Raw genomic sequence first — 18087 nt, 5'->3', positions numbered from 1 at the left:
ACAGAGATGAGGCAGTCATTAAACAAATAATGTAAAAAATGATTCATGCACACAGAGTGAGTCCATGCAACTTATTATGCACATTTCTACTCATGAATGTACATATACCCAGCAGCATACCACCCTGCATCCCACTGCTGGCTTGCTTCTGAAGCTAAGCTGAGTTGGTCGTGGTCAGTCCCTGGATGGGAGACCAGATGCTGCTGGAAGTGGTGTTGGAGGGCCAGTAGGAGGCACCCTTTCCTGTGGTCTAAAAAAATAACCCATTGCCCCAGGGCAGTGACTAGGGACATTGCCCTGTGTAGGGTGTCGTCTTTCGGATGGGATTTTAAACGGCTGTCCTGACTCTGTGGTCACTAAAGATCCCGATGCACTTATTGTAAGAGTAGGGGTGTTAACCCCGGTGTCCTGGCTAAATTCCTAATCAGGCCACCTAAATATCACATCATGGCCACTTAATCCATTTAATCCAAGATGGCGTAGCAGTCACACATCTTTGTCCTGTCGTGTCCCTTGTATATATTGTTTTACATATTTTTCGTTGCATATCCTTTAAAATATTTTGCTAAACATTCTCCTGCAACCCGCCTTTTCCCTAAAGTACTTATATTTACTTCGGATCTGGAATCCCGCAACTGAAGCTAGCCAGCTAACTACCAGATATCAGTCAGCAAACCATTGCCAGAGGTCATCAGCTAACCTTCAGCTCGGAAAGCTCTCATCAGTTCGAACAACGTGACTCTAACCAGAGCATAACGGACCTGTTCTTTTTATCCCCGGATTCCTACCGCAAACTGAACATTTTTATCTGGATCTTCACAACTAGCTAACCGCAATCCCGGATGACTACTCCTGGCTAGCGTTTCCATCCCAGAACAAGTACCAATTTAGCTTGAAGCTAGCCCGGCCAGGGCTCCTGTGCTACCACCAAAGCATACTCCTGGGCTACAATGTCGGCCTGCTAGTTTCCTAGAGCTACTTGGAACCCTACTAATTCCACGACTGGTCTATCAACGTCACCGCACGAAGAGGCAAAAACAGACTTACCACCATCACGACGCCCCCCCCCCCCCCCCCAAAGGCTAACTTTCTAGCCCCTTCTATCTGCTTGCTTGCTAACCCGGTCTGCTAACTGCTACACTGCCGGGCCCTGGTCTGCAAACTGCTAGCTTGCCTGCCCGGTCTGCTAACTGCTAGCCCTTGCTAACTGCTTGCTTGCTAACCCGGTCTTTTAACTGCTAGCTTACCTGCCCGGTCTGCTAACTACTAGACCTTGCTAACTGCTTGCTTGTTAACCCGGTCTGCTAACTGCTAGCTTGCCCTGGTCTACTAACTGCTAGCCCATGCTAACTGCTTGCTTACTAACCCGGCCTGCTAACTGCTAGCTTGCTCTGGTCTACTAGCTGCTAGCTCCGGCCTACTAACTGTTAGCTTGTTAGCCTGCTAACTGTGTGAATCGCCGTGTCCCCAGCCAGCCAAACCACTCACTGGACCCATATGTTCACTTGGCTATGCATGCCTCTCTCTAATATCAATATGCCTTGTCCATTACTGTCCTGGTTAGTGATTAATGTCTTATTTCACTGTAGAGCCTCTAGCCCTGCTCAGTATGCCTTAACCAACCATGTTGTTCCACCTCCTACATATGCGATGACATCACCTGGTTTAAACATCTCTAGAGACTATATGTCTCTCTTCATTACTCAATGCCTAGGTTTATCTGCAATGTACTCACATCCCACCTTACCTTTGTCTGTACACTATGCCTTCTGTTCTGAACGTGGTAGAGGGCCAGTTCGTATAGTCTTTAGCCGTACCCTTATCCAACTTCTCCTCTGTTCCTCTGGTGATGTAGAGGTTAATCCAGGTCCTGCAGTGCCTAGCTCCACTCCCACCCCCCAGGTGCTCTCATTTGTTGACTTCTGTAAACGTAAAAGCCTTGGTTTCATACATGTTAACATTAGAAGCCTACTCCCTAAGTTTGTTTTACTCACTGCTTTAGCACACTCTGCCAACCCAGATGTCATAGCTGTGTCCGAATCCTGGCTAAGGAAAACCACCAAAAACCCTGAAATCTCCATTGCTAACTATAACGTTTTCCACCAAGATAGAACTGCCAAAGGGGGCGGTGTTGCAATCTACTGCAAAGATAGAAAGTAATACAGAATTCTGCAGGCTAAGTCTATACCCAAACAATTTGAGCTTCTACTTCTAAAATGTACCTTTCCAGAAACAAGTCTCTCACTGTTGCCGCTTGCTATAGACCTCCCACTGCCCCCAGCTGTGCCCTCGATACTATATGTGAATTAATTGCCCCCCATCTATCTTCTGAGCTGGTGCTACTAGGTGACCTAAACTGGGACATGCTTAACACCCCGGCCATCCTACAAACTAAGCTTGATGCCCTCAATCTCACACAAATTATCAATGAACCTACCAGGTACAACCCCAAATCAGTAAACACGGGCACCCTCATAGATGTTATCTTAACTAATTTGCCCTCCAAATACACCTCTGCCGTTTTCAATCAAGATCTCAGCAAGCACTGCCTCATTGCCTGCATCCGTAATGGGTCTGCGATCAAACGACCACCCCTCATCACTGTCAAACGCTACCAGAAACACTTCTGCGAGCAGGCCTTTCCAATCGACCTGGCCAGGGTATCCTGGAATGACAGTGACCTCATCCCGTCAGTAGATGATGCCTGGCTATTCTTTAAAATTGCCCTCCTCACCATCTTAAATAAGCATGCCCCTCTCAAAAAATGTAGAACTAGGAATAGATATAGTCTTTGGTTCACTCCAGATCTGTCTGCCCTTGACCAGCACAAAAACATCCTGTGGCGTTCTGCATTAGCATCGAATAGCCCCGTGATATGCAACTTTTCAGGGAAGTTATATATATACAGGCATTTAGAAAAGCTAAGGCAAGCTTTTCAAACAGAAATTTGCATCCTGTAGTACCTCCTCCCAGCTGCCCACTGCTCTGAGGCTATGAAACACTGTCACCACCGATAAATCCAATATAATTGAGAATTTCAATAAGCATTTCTCTACGGCTGGCCATGCTCTCCACTTGGCTACCCCTACCCCGGTCAACTGCCCGGCACCCTCCATAGGAACCCGCCAAAGCCCTCACCATTTCTCCTTTACCCAAATCCAGATAGCTGATGTTCTGAAAGAGCAGCAATTCTGGACCCCTACAAATCAGCCGGGCTAGACAATCTGGACCCTCTCTTTATAAAATTATCTGCCGAAATTGTTGCAACCCCTATTAGTAGCCTGTTCAACCTCTCTTTCGTATCGTCTGAGATTCCCAAATATTGAAAAGCTGCCGCGGTCATCCCCCTCTTCAAAGGGGGTGACACTCTAGACCCAAACTGCTACAGACCTATATCTATCCTACCGTGTCTTTCTAAGGTCTTTGAAAGCCAAGTTAACAAACAGATTACTGACCATTTAGAATCCCACCGTACCTCCTCCGCTATGCAATCTGGTTTCAGAGCTGGTCATGGGTGCACCTCAGCCACGCTCAAGGTTCTAAACGACATCATAACCGCCATCGATAAGAGACATTACTGTGCAGCCATATTTATTGACCTGGCCAAGGCTTTCGACTCTGTCAATCACAACATTCTTATTGGCAGACTCGACAGCCTTGGTTTCTCAAATGATTGCCTCACCTGGTTTACCAACTACTTCTCTGATAGAGTTCAGTGTGTCAAATCGGACGGACTGTTGTCCGGACCTCTGACACTCTCTATGGGTGTGCCACAGGGTTCAATTCTCGGTCAGACTCTCTTTTCTGTATACATCAATGATGTTGCTCTTGCTGCTGGTGATTCTCTGATCCACCTCTATGCAGACGACACCATTCTGTATACTTCTGGCCCCTCCTTGGACACTGTGTTAACTAACCTCAAGACGAGCTTCGATGCCATACAACTCTACTTCCGTGGCCTCCAACTGCTCTAAAATGCAAGTAAAACTAAATGCATGCTATTCAATCGATCACTGCCCGCACCTGCTTGCCCGTCCAGCATCACTACTCTGGACGGCTCTGACTTAGAATATGTGGACAACTACAAATACCTGGATGTCTGGTTAGACTGTAAACTCTCCTTCCAGACTCACATTAAGCATCACCAATCCAAAATTAAATCTAGAATCGGCTTCCTATATCGTAACAAAGCATCCTTCACTCATGCTGCCAAACATACCCTCGTAAAACTGACCATCCTACCGATCCTCGACTTTGGTGATGTCATCTATAAAATAGCCTCCAACACTCTACTCAACAAACTGGATGTAGTCTATCACAGTGCCATCTGTGACTGGAACGAATTGCAAAAATCTCTGAAGCTGGAGACTCACATCTCCCTCACTAGCTTTAAGCACCAGCTGTCAGAGCAGCTTACAGATCACTGCACCTGTACATAGCCCATCTGTAAACAGCCCATCTATCTACCTACCTCATCCCCATACTGGTATGTATTTATTTTGCTCTTTTGCACCCCAGTATCTCTACCTGCACATTCATCTTCTGCCGATCTACCATTCCAGTGTTTAATTGCTATATTGTAATTACTTCGCCACCATGGCCTATTTATTTCTTAACTTACCTCATTTGCACTCACACACACTGTATATAGACTTTTTGTTTTATTTTGTTCAACTGTATTATTGACTGTATGTTTTGTTTATTCCATGTGTAACTCTGTGTTGTTGTATGTGTTGAATTGCTACGCTTTATCTTGGCCAGGTCGCAGTTGCAAATGAGTTAGATAAAGGTGAAAAAAAAATCATCCCCAGCTTACAATTGGCTCATTCATCCCCCCTCCTCTCCCCTGTAACTATTCCCCCGGTCGTTGCTGTAAATGAGAATGTGTTCTCAGTCAACTTACCTGTTAAAAATAATTAAATAAATAACTAAATAAGGCTTGCCATAACAAAGGGGTTGAATACTTATTGAATAAAGACATTTCAGCTTTTCATTTATAATTCCTTTGTTAAAATTTAAAAAAATCATTTTAACATTTTTCTACTTATTATGGGGTATTGTGTCTAAAAATCTAAAAGTGAAAAAAAAGTCAAGGGGTGTGAATACATTCTGAAGGCACTGTATTTGTTGAGCATAGCTATAGCGATCAGTCTTGTGTGTTTTCATGGTCTTCACTCCCTCTCTGCTAAGTTTGTCAAAGTCCCGACATCAGGATGGTGTTGAGAGATAGATGGGAGAGTTTGAATGGAGCTGAAGGGTGGGACTAATAGCAAGATAAAACATGTAAAACGGCAGGGGTCTGTAAAATGTATATAGGTTCAGAACCTTTGTGAAATAAGCACAGTTACAAATAGAAATCAAACTGGATGGACATCAGAAATAGAGGAAGGACTAAGAACAAACAAAAAATAACTATTGTAAAAATAGATTGTGTCTGTAAAATGTGTATAAGATATATAAATTGAAGGTAAAAGCCGAAGTGTTTATTAGTTTACTCCAATTGGGGGATCGGTGGTAGGGTTTGCTGGGAATAATAATAAAGGTATATTCTTTTAAAAAGTATGTATGTAAAATTCAAAATCAAATTCCAAAATGATCCTTGTTTAAACAATTCTATATAGTTTAATAGATCCCTTCCTCTGGCTTAGATTGTAATGGGTTAATAAATATCCAATAGGCCTACATAGCTAATTTAGCTAGTTGGTGATATTAATAGTTTCTGTTGATGGCAAAAGAGTGGAAGAACTGCCCATGTTCCTGGTGCGGGTTGACAGCCAGTGCTTGCCTCTTCTTTGGCAGAGAATGGGACATCCCACTTTCACACCGAAGGCCACATACAGCCATTATTTCCCTTGGTGTGTTTACGGACATATTCAATCAATCCCTATACCAGTCTGCTGTTCCCACATGCTTCAAGAGGGCCACCATTGTTCTTGTTCCCAAGAAAGCTAAGGTAACTGAGCTAAACGACTACCGCCCGTAGCACTCACTTCCGTCATCATGAAGTGCTTTGAGAGACTAGTCAAGGACCATATCACCTCCACCCTACCTGACACCCTAGACCCACTCCAATTTGCTTACCGCCCAAATAGGTCCACAGACGATGCAATCTCAACCACACTGCACACTGCCCTAACCCACCTGGACAAGAGGAATACCTATGTGAGAATGCTGTTCATCGACTACAGCTCGGCATTCAACACCATAGTACCCTCCAAGCTCGTCATCAAGCTCGAGACCCTGGGTCTCGACCCCGCCCTGTGCAACTGGGTACTGGACTTCCTGACGGGCCGCCCCCAGGTGGTGAGGGTAGGCAACAACATCTCCTCACCGCTGATCCTCAACACGGGGGCCCCACAAGGGTGCGTTCTGAGCCCTCTCCTGTACTCCCTGTTCACCCACGACTGCGTGGCCACGCACGCCTCCAACTCAATCATCAAGTTTGCGGACGACACAACAGTGGTAGGCTTGATTACCAACAACGACGAGACGGCCTACAGGGAGGAGGTGAGGGCCCTCGGAGTGTGGTGTCAGGAAAATAACCTCACACTCAACGTCAACAAAACTAAGGAGATGATTGTGGACTTCAGGAAACAGCAGAGGGAACACCCCCTATCCACATCGATGGAACAGTAGTGGAGAGGGTAGCTAGTTTTAAGTTCCTCGGCATACACATCACAGACAAACTGAATTGGTCCACTCACACTGACAGCGTCGTGAAGAAGGTGCAGCAGCGCCTATTCAACCTCAGGAGGCTGAAGAAATTCGGCTTGTCACCAAAAGCACTCACAAACTTCTACAGATGCACAATCGAGAGCATCCTGGCGGGCTGTATCACCGCCTGGTACGGCAACTGCTCCGCCCTCAACCGTAAGGCTCTCCAGAGGGTAGTGAGGACTGCACAACGCATCACCGGGGGTAAACTACCTGCCCTCCAGGACACCTACACCACCCGTTGTTACAGGAAGGCCATAAAGATCATCAAGGACATCAACCACCCGAACCACTGCCTGTTCACCCCGCTATCATCCAGAAGGCGAGGTCAGTACAGGTGCATCAAAGCTGGGACCGAGAGACTGAAAAACAGCTTCTATCTCAAGGCCATCAGACTGTTAAACAGCCACCACTAACACTGAGTGGCTGCTGCCAACACACTGTCATTGACACTGACCCAACTCCAGCCATTTTAATAATGGGAATTGATGGGAAATGATGTAAATATATCACTAGCCACTTTAAACAATGGTACCTTATATAATGTTACTTACCCTACATTATTAATCTCATATGCATATGTATATACTGTACTCTACATCATCGACTGCATCCTTATGTAACACATGTATCACTAGCCACTTTAACTATGCCACTTTGTTTACTTTGTCTACACACTCATCTCATATGTATATACTGTACTCGATACCATCTACTGTATGCTGCCCTGTACCATCACTCATTCATATATCCTTATGTACATGTTCCTTATCCCCTTACACTGTGTATAAGACAGTAGTTTTGGAATTGTTAGTTAGATTACTTGTTGGTTATCACTGCATTGTCGGAACTAGAAGCACAAGCATTTCGCTACACTCGCATTAACATCTGCTAACCATGTGTATGTGACAAATACAATTTGATTTGATTTGATTTTGATTTGATTTGCCTCCAGGCTCGCAACAGAACTTTTGCATTCTGAGGTTGCTACTCAAGCAGGCTGGTCGTCAGCTCATGTTTTGACCCAGTCGTTAATTCTAATCATTCTTTTTATTCGATGTTGCTATGCTAAATAACAGATTGGCATGTAGCTAGCTAGAATAGGTTCAATTATGAGACAAGAACTTCAAAAAATAATAATTGAATAAATATACAATAAGCCTTCATAGGCTGCGCTGGTTAATGAATTCATGTTATTTGGTTTACATGGTTAATTATTCGTTTCACTAACCTTCTGGCATGGGAGACATTGCATTTGTAAAATGGTACCTTGTTGCACAGGTCGTTGAGGCAGACAAGTACTGTAGGTTTGTACAACCCCTAGTTGAAGTCAATAAAGTTGTGTCACGTCTGCTTCTTTCTCAGAGCAAAGATGTTTAGGGACCTGGGAGAAAATAGAATAACACAACAACAAAAAGTGGAGAGATTTTATGTGCAAAATGTTCATCAGTTTGACCGGTTGTAAGCGAGCGGTCTAAATCTACACAATTGTTACCTGGATGAAAATGGTGGAGAGTCATGCTTTTTCAATTCCAGTCAGGGGGATGGTTTAGTATGTTTTTATTTAGTCCAGGGGAGGGTCATGTAATTTGTATTTGATTAAATGTCATATTGTTCAGGGTTTGAGAATAAGTTACTTATTATTGTTATGCAGGTGAATGAGGACCCAAAAGCGACTTGGCGAAAACAGAGTCTTTATTCCAGTAAAGGAAATATGCAATACTCCTAGACAAATCGGAGCGGTAAACAAAGCATAAAAAACAATTCCACTCGTAATGACGAGGACAGACTGGAGACTCGACCATAAACTGTAGGTTGCCTCGGGAAGGCACTGACCGTAGCAGACTCAGACACCTGCTCACCACGCAGCATCTGAGGGAAACACGACACGACAGGGCGAGACAAAGACACAGCACGGTGAACAATATACAAGGATCCGACAGGACAGAAACGGAAAACAAGGGGAGAAATAGGGACTCTAATCAGAGGAAAAGATAGGGAACAGGTGTGGAAAGACTAAATGATTGATTAGGGGAATAGGAACAGCTGGGAGCAGGAACGGAACGATAGAGAGAAGAGAGGAGGGAGGGAGAGAGAAAAAGGGAACGAACCTAAAAAGACCAGCAGGGGAAAACGAACAGAAGGGAAAGCAAAATGACAAGACAATATAAGACAAAACATGACAGTACCCCCCACTCACCGAGCGCCTCCTGGCGCACTCGAGGAGGAATCCTGGCGGCAACGGAGGAAATCCTCAATCAGCGAACGGTCCAGCACGTCCCGAGACGGAACCCAACTCCTCTCCTCAGGACCGTAACCCTCCCAATCCACTAAGTATTGGTGACCCCGTCCCCGAGAACGCATGTCCATGATCCTACGTACCTTGTAAATAGGTGCGCTCTCGACAAGGACGGGAGGGGGAGGGAAGACAAACGGGGTGCGAAGAAAGGGCTTGACACAGGAGACATGGAAGACAGGATGGACGCGACGAAGATGTCGCGGAAGAAGCAGTCGCACAGCGACAGGATTGACGACCTGGGAGACACGGAACGGACCAATGAACCGCGGAGTCAACTTACGAGAAGCTGTCGTAAGAGGAAGGTTGCGAGTGGAAAGCCACACTCTCTGGCCGCAACAATACCTAGGACTCTTAATCCTACGTTTATTGGCGGCTCTCACAGTCTGTGCCCTGTAACGGCAAAGTGCAGACCTCACCCTCCTCCAGGTGCGCTCACAACGTTGGACAAACGCTTGAGCGGAGGGAACGCTGGACTCGGCAAGCTGGGATGAGAACAGAGGAGGCTGGTAACCCAGACTACTCTGAAACGGAGATAACCCGGTAGCAGACGAAGGAAGCGAGTTGTGAGCGTATTCTGCCCAGGGGAGCTGTTCTGCCCAAGACGCAGGGTTTCTGAAAGAAAGGCTGCGTAGTATGCGACCAATCGTCTGATTGGCCCTCTCTGCTTGACCGTTAGACTGGGGATGAAACCCGGAAGAGAGACTGACGGACGCACCAATCAAACGACAGAACTCCCTCCAAAACTGTGACGTGAATTGCGGGCCTCTGTCTGAAACGGCGTCTAACGGGAGGCCATGAATTCTGAACACATTCTCGATGATGATTTGTGCCGTCTCCTTAGCGGAAGGAAGTTTAGCGAGGGAATGAAATGTGCCGCCTTAGAGAACCTATCAACAACCGTAAGAATCACAGTCTTCCCCGCAGACAAAGGCAGACCGGTAATGAAGTCTAGGGCGATGTGAGACCATGGTCGAGAAGGAATGGGAAGCGGTCTGAGACGACCGGCAGGAGGAGAGTTACCTGACTTAGTCTGCGCGCAGTCCGAACAAGCAGCCACGAAACGGCGTGTGTCACGCTCCTGAGTAGGCCACCAAAAGCGCTGGCGAATAGAAGCAAGAGTACCTCGAACGCCGGGATGACCAGCTAACTTGGCAGAGTGAGCCCACTGAAGAACAGCCAGACGAGTAGAAACAGGAACGAAAAGAAGGTTACTAGGACAAGCGCGCGGCGACGCAGTGTGCGTGAGTGCTTGCTTAACCTGTCTTTCAATTCCCCAGACTGTCAACCCGACAACACGCCCATAAGGAAGAATCCCCTCAGGATCAGTAGAAGCCACAGAAGAACTAAAAAGACGGGATAAGGCATCAGGCTTGGTGTTCTTACTACCCGGACGGTAAGAAATCACAAACTCGAAACGAGCGAAAAACAACGCCCAACGAGCTTGACGAGCATTAAGTCGTTTGGCAGAACGGATGTACTCAAGGTTCTTATGGTCTGTCCAAACGACAAAAGGAACGGTCGCCCCCTCCAACCACTGTCGCCATTCGCCTAGGGCTAAGCGGATGGCGAGCAGTTCGCGATTACCCACATCATAGTTGTGTTCAGATGGCGACAGACGCGATGAGAAAAATAAGCGCAAGGATGAACCTTATCGTCAGACTGGAAGCGCTGGGATAGAATGGCTCCCACGCCTACCTCTGAAGCGTCAACCTTGACAATGAATTGTCTAGTGACGTCAGGAGTAACGAGGATAGGAGCGGACGTAAAACGTTCTTTTAGAAGATCAAAAGCTCCCTGGGCGGAACCGGACCACTTAAAACACGTCTTGACAGAAGTAAGAGCTGTGAGAGGGGCAGCAACTTGACCGAAATTACGAATGAAACGCCGATAGAAATTAGCGAAACCTAGAAAGCGCTGCAACTCGACACGTGACCTTGGAACGGGCCACTCACTGACAGCTTGGACCTTAGCGGAATCCATCTGAATGCCTTCAGCGGAAATAACAGAACCGAGAAAAGTAACGGAGGAGACATGAAAAGAGCACTTCTCAGCCTTCACGTAGAGACAATTCTCTAAAAGGCGCTGGAGTACACGTCGAACGTGCTGAACATGAATCTCGATTGACGGTGAAAAAATCAGGATATCGTCAAGGTAGACAAAAACAAAGATGTTCAGCATGTCTCTCAGAACATCATTAACTAATGCCTGAAAAACAGCTGGCGCATTGGCGAGACCAAACGGCAGAACCCGGTACTCAAAATGCCCTAACGGAGTGTTAAACGCCGTTTTCCACTCGTCCCCCTCTCTGATGCGCACGAGATGGTAAGCGTTACGAAGGTCCAACTTAGTAAAGCACCTGGCTCCCTGCAGAATCTCGAAGGCTGATGACATAAGGGGAAGCGGATAACGATTCTTAACCGTTATGTCATTCAGCCCTCGATAATCCACGCAGGGGCGCAGAGTACCGTCCTTCTTCTTAACAAAAAAAACCCCGCCCCGGCCGGAGAGGAAGAAGGCACTACGGTACCGGCGTCAAGAGACACAGACAAATAATCCTCGAGAGCCTTACGTTCGGGAGCCGACAGAGAGTATAGTCTACCCCGAGGAGGAGTGGTCCCCAGAAGGAGATCAATACTACAATCATACGACCGGTGAGGAGGAAGGGAGTTGGCTCGGGACCGACTGAAGACCGTGCGCAGATCATGATATTCCTCCGGCACTCCTGTCAAATCGCCAGGTTCCTCCTGAGAAGTGGGGACAGAAGAAACGGGAGGGATAGCAGACATTAAACACTTCACATGACAAGAAACGTTCCAGGATAGGATAGAATTACTAGACCAATTAATAGAAGGATTATGACATACTAGCCAGGGATGACCCAAAACAACAGGTGTAAAAGGTGAACGAAAAATCAAAAAAGAAATAGTCTCACTGTGGTTACCAGATACTGTGAGGGTTAAAGGTAGTGTCTCATATCTGATACTGGGAAGATGACTACCATCTAAGGCGAACATGGGCGTAGGCTTGTCTAACTGTCTGAAAGGAATGTCATGTTTCCGAGCCCATGCTTCGTCCATAAAACAACCCTCAGCCCCAGAGTCTATCAAGGCACTGCATGTAGCACCCGAACCGGTCCAGCGTAGATGGACCGACATAGTAGTACAGGATCTAGATGGAGAGACCTGAGTAGTAGCGCTCACCAGTAGCCCTCCGCTTACTGATGAGCTCTGGCTTTTACTGGACATGAATTGACAAAATGTCCAGCAAGTCCGCAATAGAGGCACAGGCGGTTGGTGATCCTCCGTTCCCTCTCCTTAGTCGAGATGCGAATACCTCCCAGCTGCATGGGCTCAGTCTCTGAGCCAGAGGAGGGAGATGGTTGCGATGCGGAGCAGGAAACACCGTTAACGCGAGCTCTCTTCCACGAGCTTGGTGACGAAGATCTACCCGTCGTTCTATGCGGATGGCGAGAGCAATCAAAGAGTCCACACTGGAAGGAACCTCCCGGGAGAGAATCTCATCTTTAACCACTGCGTGGAGTCCCTCCAGAAAACGAGCGAGCAGCGCCGGCTCGTTCCAGTCACTAGAGGCAGCAAGAGTGCGAAACTCTATAGAGTAATCCGTTATGGATCGATCACCTTGGCATAGGGAAGCCAGGGCCCTAGAAGCCTCCCTACCAAAAACTGAACGGTCAAAAACCCGAATCATCTCCTCTTTAAAGTTCTGGTAATTGTTAGAACAATCAGCCCTTGCCTCCCAGATAGCTGTGCCCCACTCTCGAGCCCGGCCAGTAAGGAGTGATATGACGTAAGCAACCCGAGCTCTCTCTCTAGAGTATGTGTTGGGTTGGAGAGAGAACACAATATCATACTGGGTGAGAAAGGAGCGGCACTCCGTGGGCTGCCCGGAGTAACAAGGTGGGTTATTAACCCTAGGTTCCGGAGGCTCGGCAGACCAGGAAGTAACAGGTGGCACGAGACGAAGACTCTGGAACTGTCCAGAGAGGTCGGAAACCTGAGCGGCCAGGTTCTCCACGGCATGACGAGCAGCAGACAATTCCTGCTCGTGTCTGCCGAGCATGGCTCCTTGGATCTCGACGGCAGTGTTACGAGCGTCTGTAGTCGCTGGGTCCATTCTTTGGTCGGATCCTTCTGTTATGCAGGTGAATGAGGACCCAAAAGCGACTTGGCGAAAACAGAGTCTTTATTCCAGTAAAGGAAATATGCAATACTCCTAGACAAATCGGAGCGGTAAACAAAGCATAAAAAACAATTCCACTCGTAATGACGAGGACAGACTGGAGACTCGACCATAAACTGTAGGTTGCCTCGGGAAGGCACTGACCGTAGCAGACTCAGACACCTGCTCACCACGCAGCATCTGAGGGAAACACGACACGACAGGGCGAGACAAAGACACAGCACGGTGAACAATATACAAGGATCCGACAGGACAGAAACGGAAAACAAGGGGAGAAATAGGGACTCTAATCAGAGGAAAAGATAGGGAACAGGTGTGGAAAGACTAAATGATTGATTAGGGGAATAGGAACAGCTGGGAGCAGGAACGGAACGATAGAGAGAAGAGAGAGAGGGAGGGAGAGAGAAAAAAGGGAACGAACCTAAAAAGACCAGCAGGGGGAAAACGAACAGAAGGGAAAGCAAAATGACAAGACAATATAAGACAAAACATGACAATTATAGTATCATGTGTGCCCGATGATACCCCTAATCCCTGGGAGAGCAATTTCAAGTGTGCCTAGTGTGGTCTCAATAAAATGATCCATAGCCTATACCAACCTGGGGTACTAGGAGCACTAGGGGAACTTAGCCTATCCACAGGGGGTCAAATGCACATGAGGGGATGCTCGGAGAGCACAGGGCAAAGTTACATGTTCTTCCTTCCCAAGTTTTGCATTGCACACTGCAGTAAATAGGCATTCCCAATCATGAGCCCCGGCCCACCCTGCTCTTGCTGATGTAAACCCTTCTGTGCTGCCTTTTGGTTTAGAGGACACATTTCAGTGTCTCTTTACGGTGGCACTCCAGGAGGCGAGTTAAAGGCTTCTTCCGAAAATACTTTTTCATTTGTCCCAAAAATGTAGCATCTGTGCGTGCGGACTAGGCCTCCTAAGGCTATTAAGGCCAAGCTCAACGTTAGAAGCTTTGAAGGAGCAACTTTAAACATCCGAGCTGTTTCCCAAACCATCGTTATTAACATTGCACTTGAAAATGCTCATAATCTACCACCTGCCTCAGACCACTCCTAGAATGCGTCGTTAGATGCTATTTTTCCCTCCCGCTTCACTTTATACACAGAGGACCTCTGCTAAACATAGAATCACATGGTTTATCCATCTCTCTGTGACATCTGATAACTTCAGAATAGAGTTGACTACAAATAAAAAGTTGCCTTTGCAATCGTTCTCTCCGCATGTTGTTTTGGGCATGTTACATAATTCAGCTGTTGTAAGAAAGATGCATTGTTAAGCCCACGTTCCATCGCTATCAGGAAACTGGCCCTGTTCAGTTCGAAAGCGAGAGCACAAAGATGAGAAGGAGGACCGGAGGTAAACATGCTACTGTTATAAATGAAAACAATATGTTTCGTTGCCAATAATGAAGCTATTTATCAGAGTTATTGACCTCACAATAAGCCATATTTTAGTATTTTACATCATTTTCGTAACTATGAAGCAGCAGCCGCGACGAGGGACAGCGCATGGGTGCTGAAAGTAGGCTAATTTGAGAAGGACTTTTTTAATCCTCTTGATAGTCTACTAACAAGAGGACTTTGTGTTGGAGCCTATTTCGTCCTTTCAAGAACTAAGAGGTAGGCCTAACTGTTTGACAGATTACATTATAGTCTACTATTCATAGAGTTTGCCAGCCAATTCCTTCAGTCACCATGCACTCCTTAAATATCTGTGTCGGTGAAGAGCTCGGTGTGTTAAGTTAAAACCAGGGCTTGAATTGAGGGGGTAAGTGAAGATATTGTGGCTTTTGTTTAAAGAAAATGTCTAATAGCTTATCTATAACTGGTCTTCGGTGCACAATGCTTTATGTTAGAAACAAGCTGTAAAATGCTGGGGAAAGACATGACTCCAAAGCAGAAGAGATATCTTTGGTTTGTGTCTATGACATTCAGAGGCTGTGCCTCTGTAGCCGAGCAGACAGAAAATGTACTTTGCCTGGGAACTTTCGTGTGATTCTGCCACTATAAACTGACGTTCGACAGTTCAACAGGCTATTCAACAGCATACTAACTCTAAATCAGTCTGGAGAAAGCCCGGTAGCCTAAGAAGGAACGGAATTGAATTATTTAGGCTATATTATTATTATTATTTCATGGCTATAGCCTGCCATTTCAGAAATGTGACATGTTACAGGCTGGAGGGAGGGAGCGCTCATTACCTAAGGGAATAGAAAGCTGTTAAAACAACCCAACATGTTTCTGATAAGATTTCAGTTCAGCTTGGATGCATATTTCATGTGGTTAAAATGCTATCAGCTTTTATGATGTTGATAAAGATAAACATCTACAGACGGTATCTATCTATTCACATTCTCTCAGGATGCTGAAAGAAAGAAATCATATTTCTCCACTTCAAAAATGTAGCCTGCATTTATTTACTGTATAATTTTACTGCAATAAATGCTTAATTCTGCAAGAGTTCATATTGAGGCCATGTGAGGTTATAGACCTACAGTCAGTGTCCAGATTTCAGTTTCCATTCAACCCATCTGAACAGTGGGCTACAGTTCCCTTGACGTGCCACGAGCCTATTTGAAGTTCCCATCTTGTGTCTGCCGAATTTGTACAGCGCCTCACAATCATCACACATAACACTGCTGTCATCCTCTTTTACCGCTTCACCAAATCTTTCCCAAACATGACTTTTCTGGCCCTCCCTTCTCTCTATTCTCAGCTCTCCTTTTGCAGCTTTTCTCCTGTTCTCTTATGAAACTCAGACATTGTCTGACATAAACGTTTTCTGCCTGTTCCCAAAAGCATTTGGCGATTGCCGTGTGTACAGTTAGGCCCAAAGCTTATAAACCTGTGCGTGTTATGAGTCAACCCGTGCATCACTAGTGGACAACTAGTTGCCTTTTACTATAGTGAGTGGAAAAACCATGTGGTTTTGTTTTGAGATGACATGTTCCACGGTGTTAGTTACAGTTAGCACTGTAAACACACTTGGAGCCAGTATGTCATGTCTGTGATGTGTGTGTGTGCTGGGAATCACTCTCCCCTACACTCTCTAATTTACCCACATTACAGGAGGAGCAGTCTCTAATACAGGAGCACCAGATGTTTACTCAACTCATTATGGACCACACACGCTTATAAACACAGTCACACATATGCACGCACACACAGGGGCACACCCAGGTGGTGCCACAACACAAAATGTGAAGCTGTGACAGAATCAAATATCTATCAATCAATACTTGGATGTAATCTGTATTAGAACCTGTTAATCAAGACTTGTGAAACCACACCAGTTACCACTACTGCTAAAGTCAGCAAATCTTTTGTGCCAACATCCTCAAAAACATAAATGACACTGTCAACGATGAAGTCCTTCTCTCCAAACTCTCACAAAATACTCCTGACTGGATGGAGTCCTATCTAGCTGACCGGCTCCAGTGTGTCCCGATAAACGATGACCTTTCACCACCAATGAGGTGCACTATGGTCCATCCTTGGGCCCCTGTGTTCAGCTTATATAGCAATGATCTTCCTTCTGTATGCCAGGGGGTGGAGATCCAAATGTACATTGACAACACGGTCATCTACATCCATGGAAAGAGTGCTGAGCAAGTGGCTGCCAAGTTAGCATCAGTTATGGAGAATGTTTCACAATGGTTCAATGACTCCTGTCTCAGCCTAAATGTGGGGAAAACAGTGGCCATTTATTTCTCCCTCAATCAAAAGCAGCAGGTCTATCCCGACATCCTCATACATGCCCAAAAAATCTAAACTGTTTCAGAATTCAATACCTTGGCATAATCCTAGAGCCCTCCCTCACATTAAAAAAACACTGAAAATATTGGACAAAGAAACACGTCACTACTACCACTGCAATATAATCACCAAGTTCAACTTGTTTTGTTTTTACAACGTTCTCAGATATCAGCCTGGTTTACAATATAACTCACAATCTAATACGTCCACCCCCGAGGGGCTCTGTAAACCTAGGCTCCGATCAATATAGCAGGGTAACAATAACCTCCACCAGGGGGGACTGTAAGCCTCCCCAAACGGTCCACCACCTTTCCACAATCAACCTTCTCATTCAAAGCAGCTAAGAAATGGAATGGTCTCCCCTCTGCTTTGAAAACATTTAGCAACCAACGTCCAAGCCTTTCTCTACTGAGACAAAAACATGATCAAGTCCAATCAGTCATGCACTCATTGATTTGAACCTAAAGGGCCATACTGACTTGTAAATGCAACAGAAGACGCATACATTTTTATTTATTTAATTAGGCAAGTCAGTTAAGAACAAACTCTTATTTCCAATGACGGCCTAGGAACAGTGGGTTAACTGCCTGTTCAGGGGCAGAACAACATATTTGTACCTTGTCAGCTCAGGGGTTTGAACTTGCAACTAGTCCAACGCTCTAACCACTAGGCTACCCTGCCGCCCCACATACACATGTGTAATTGTAATACGTGCAATAGCTGGGTTATGTACAATATTAAATATGTGTATTACCATTTCTATCCAAAAGCAATGTGTTTGTTTCTATCTGCAATGTTTTGACTTCTGTGTTGAAACAAGTCTGTATGTCCTAATTCCATTTTTTATTGTATTTTTTATGTATGATATATTTCTGTTTTTCTGTTTTCCATGTAATGTTTCCATGTCTAGATGTTCACCTGTGTCTGAATGTTTTAGGGACTACGGATGACAATTAGCTATTAGCTAAATCTGACGTGACAGTGTTTCTCAGTGCTCTGAGAATCATGTTTTTGTTGTGCTTGTCCCTGACCCCAACAAATGAAAGAAAATACGTATTTAACTCCCTCTGTTTCATGTCTCTCCCAGTGTTATGTAATCCAGCCTG

This window comes from Oncorhynchus gorbuscha, linkage group LG14 (assembly GCF_021184085.1).
Source record: "Oncorhynchus gorbuscha isolate QuinsamMale2020 ecotype Even-year linkage group LG14, OgorEven_v1.0, whole genome shotgun sequence".
In the NCBI taxonomy this organism is placed as follows: domain Eukaryota; kingdom Metazoa; phylum Chordata; class Actinopteri; order Salmoniformes; family Salmonidae; genus Oncorhynchus; species Oncorhynchus gorbuscha.
This window is presented reverse-complemented; position numbering follows the sequence as displayed.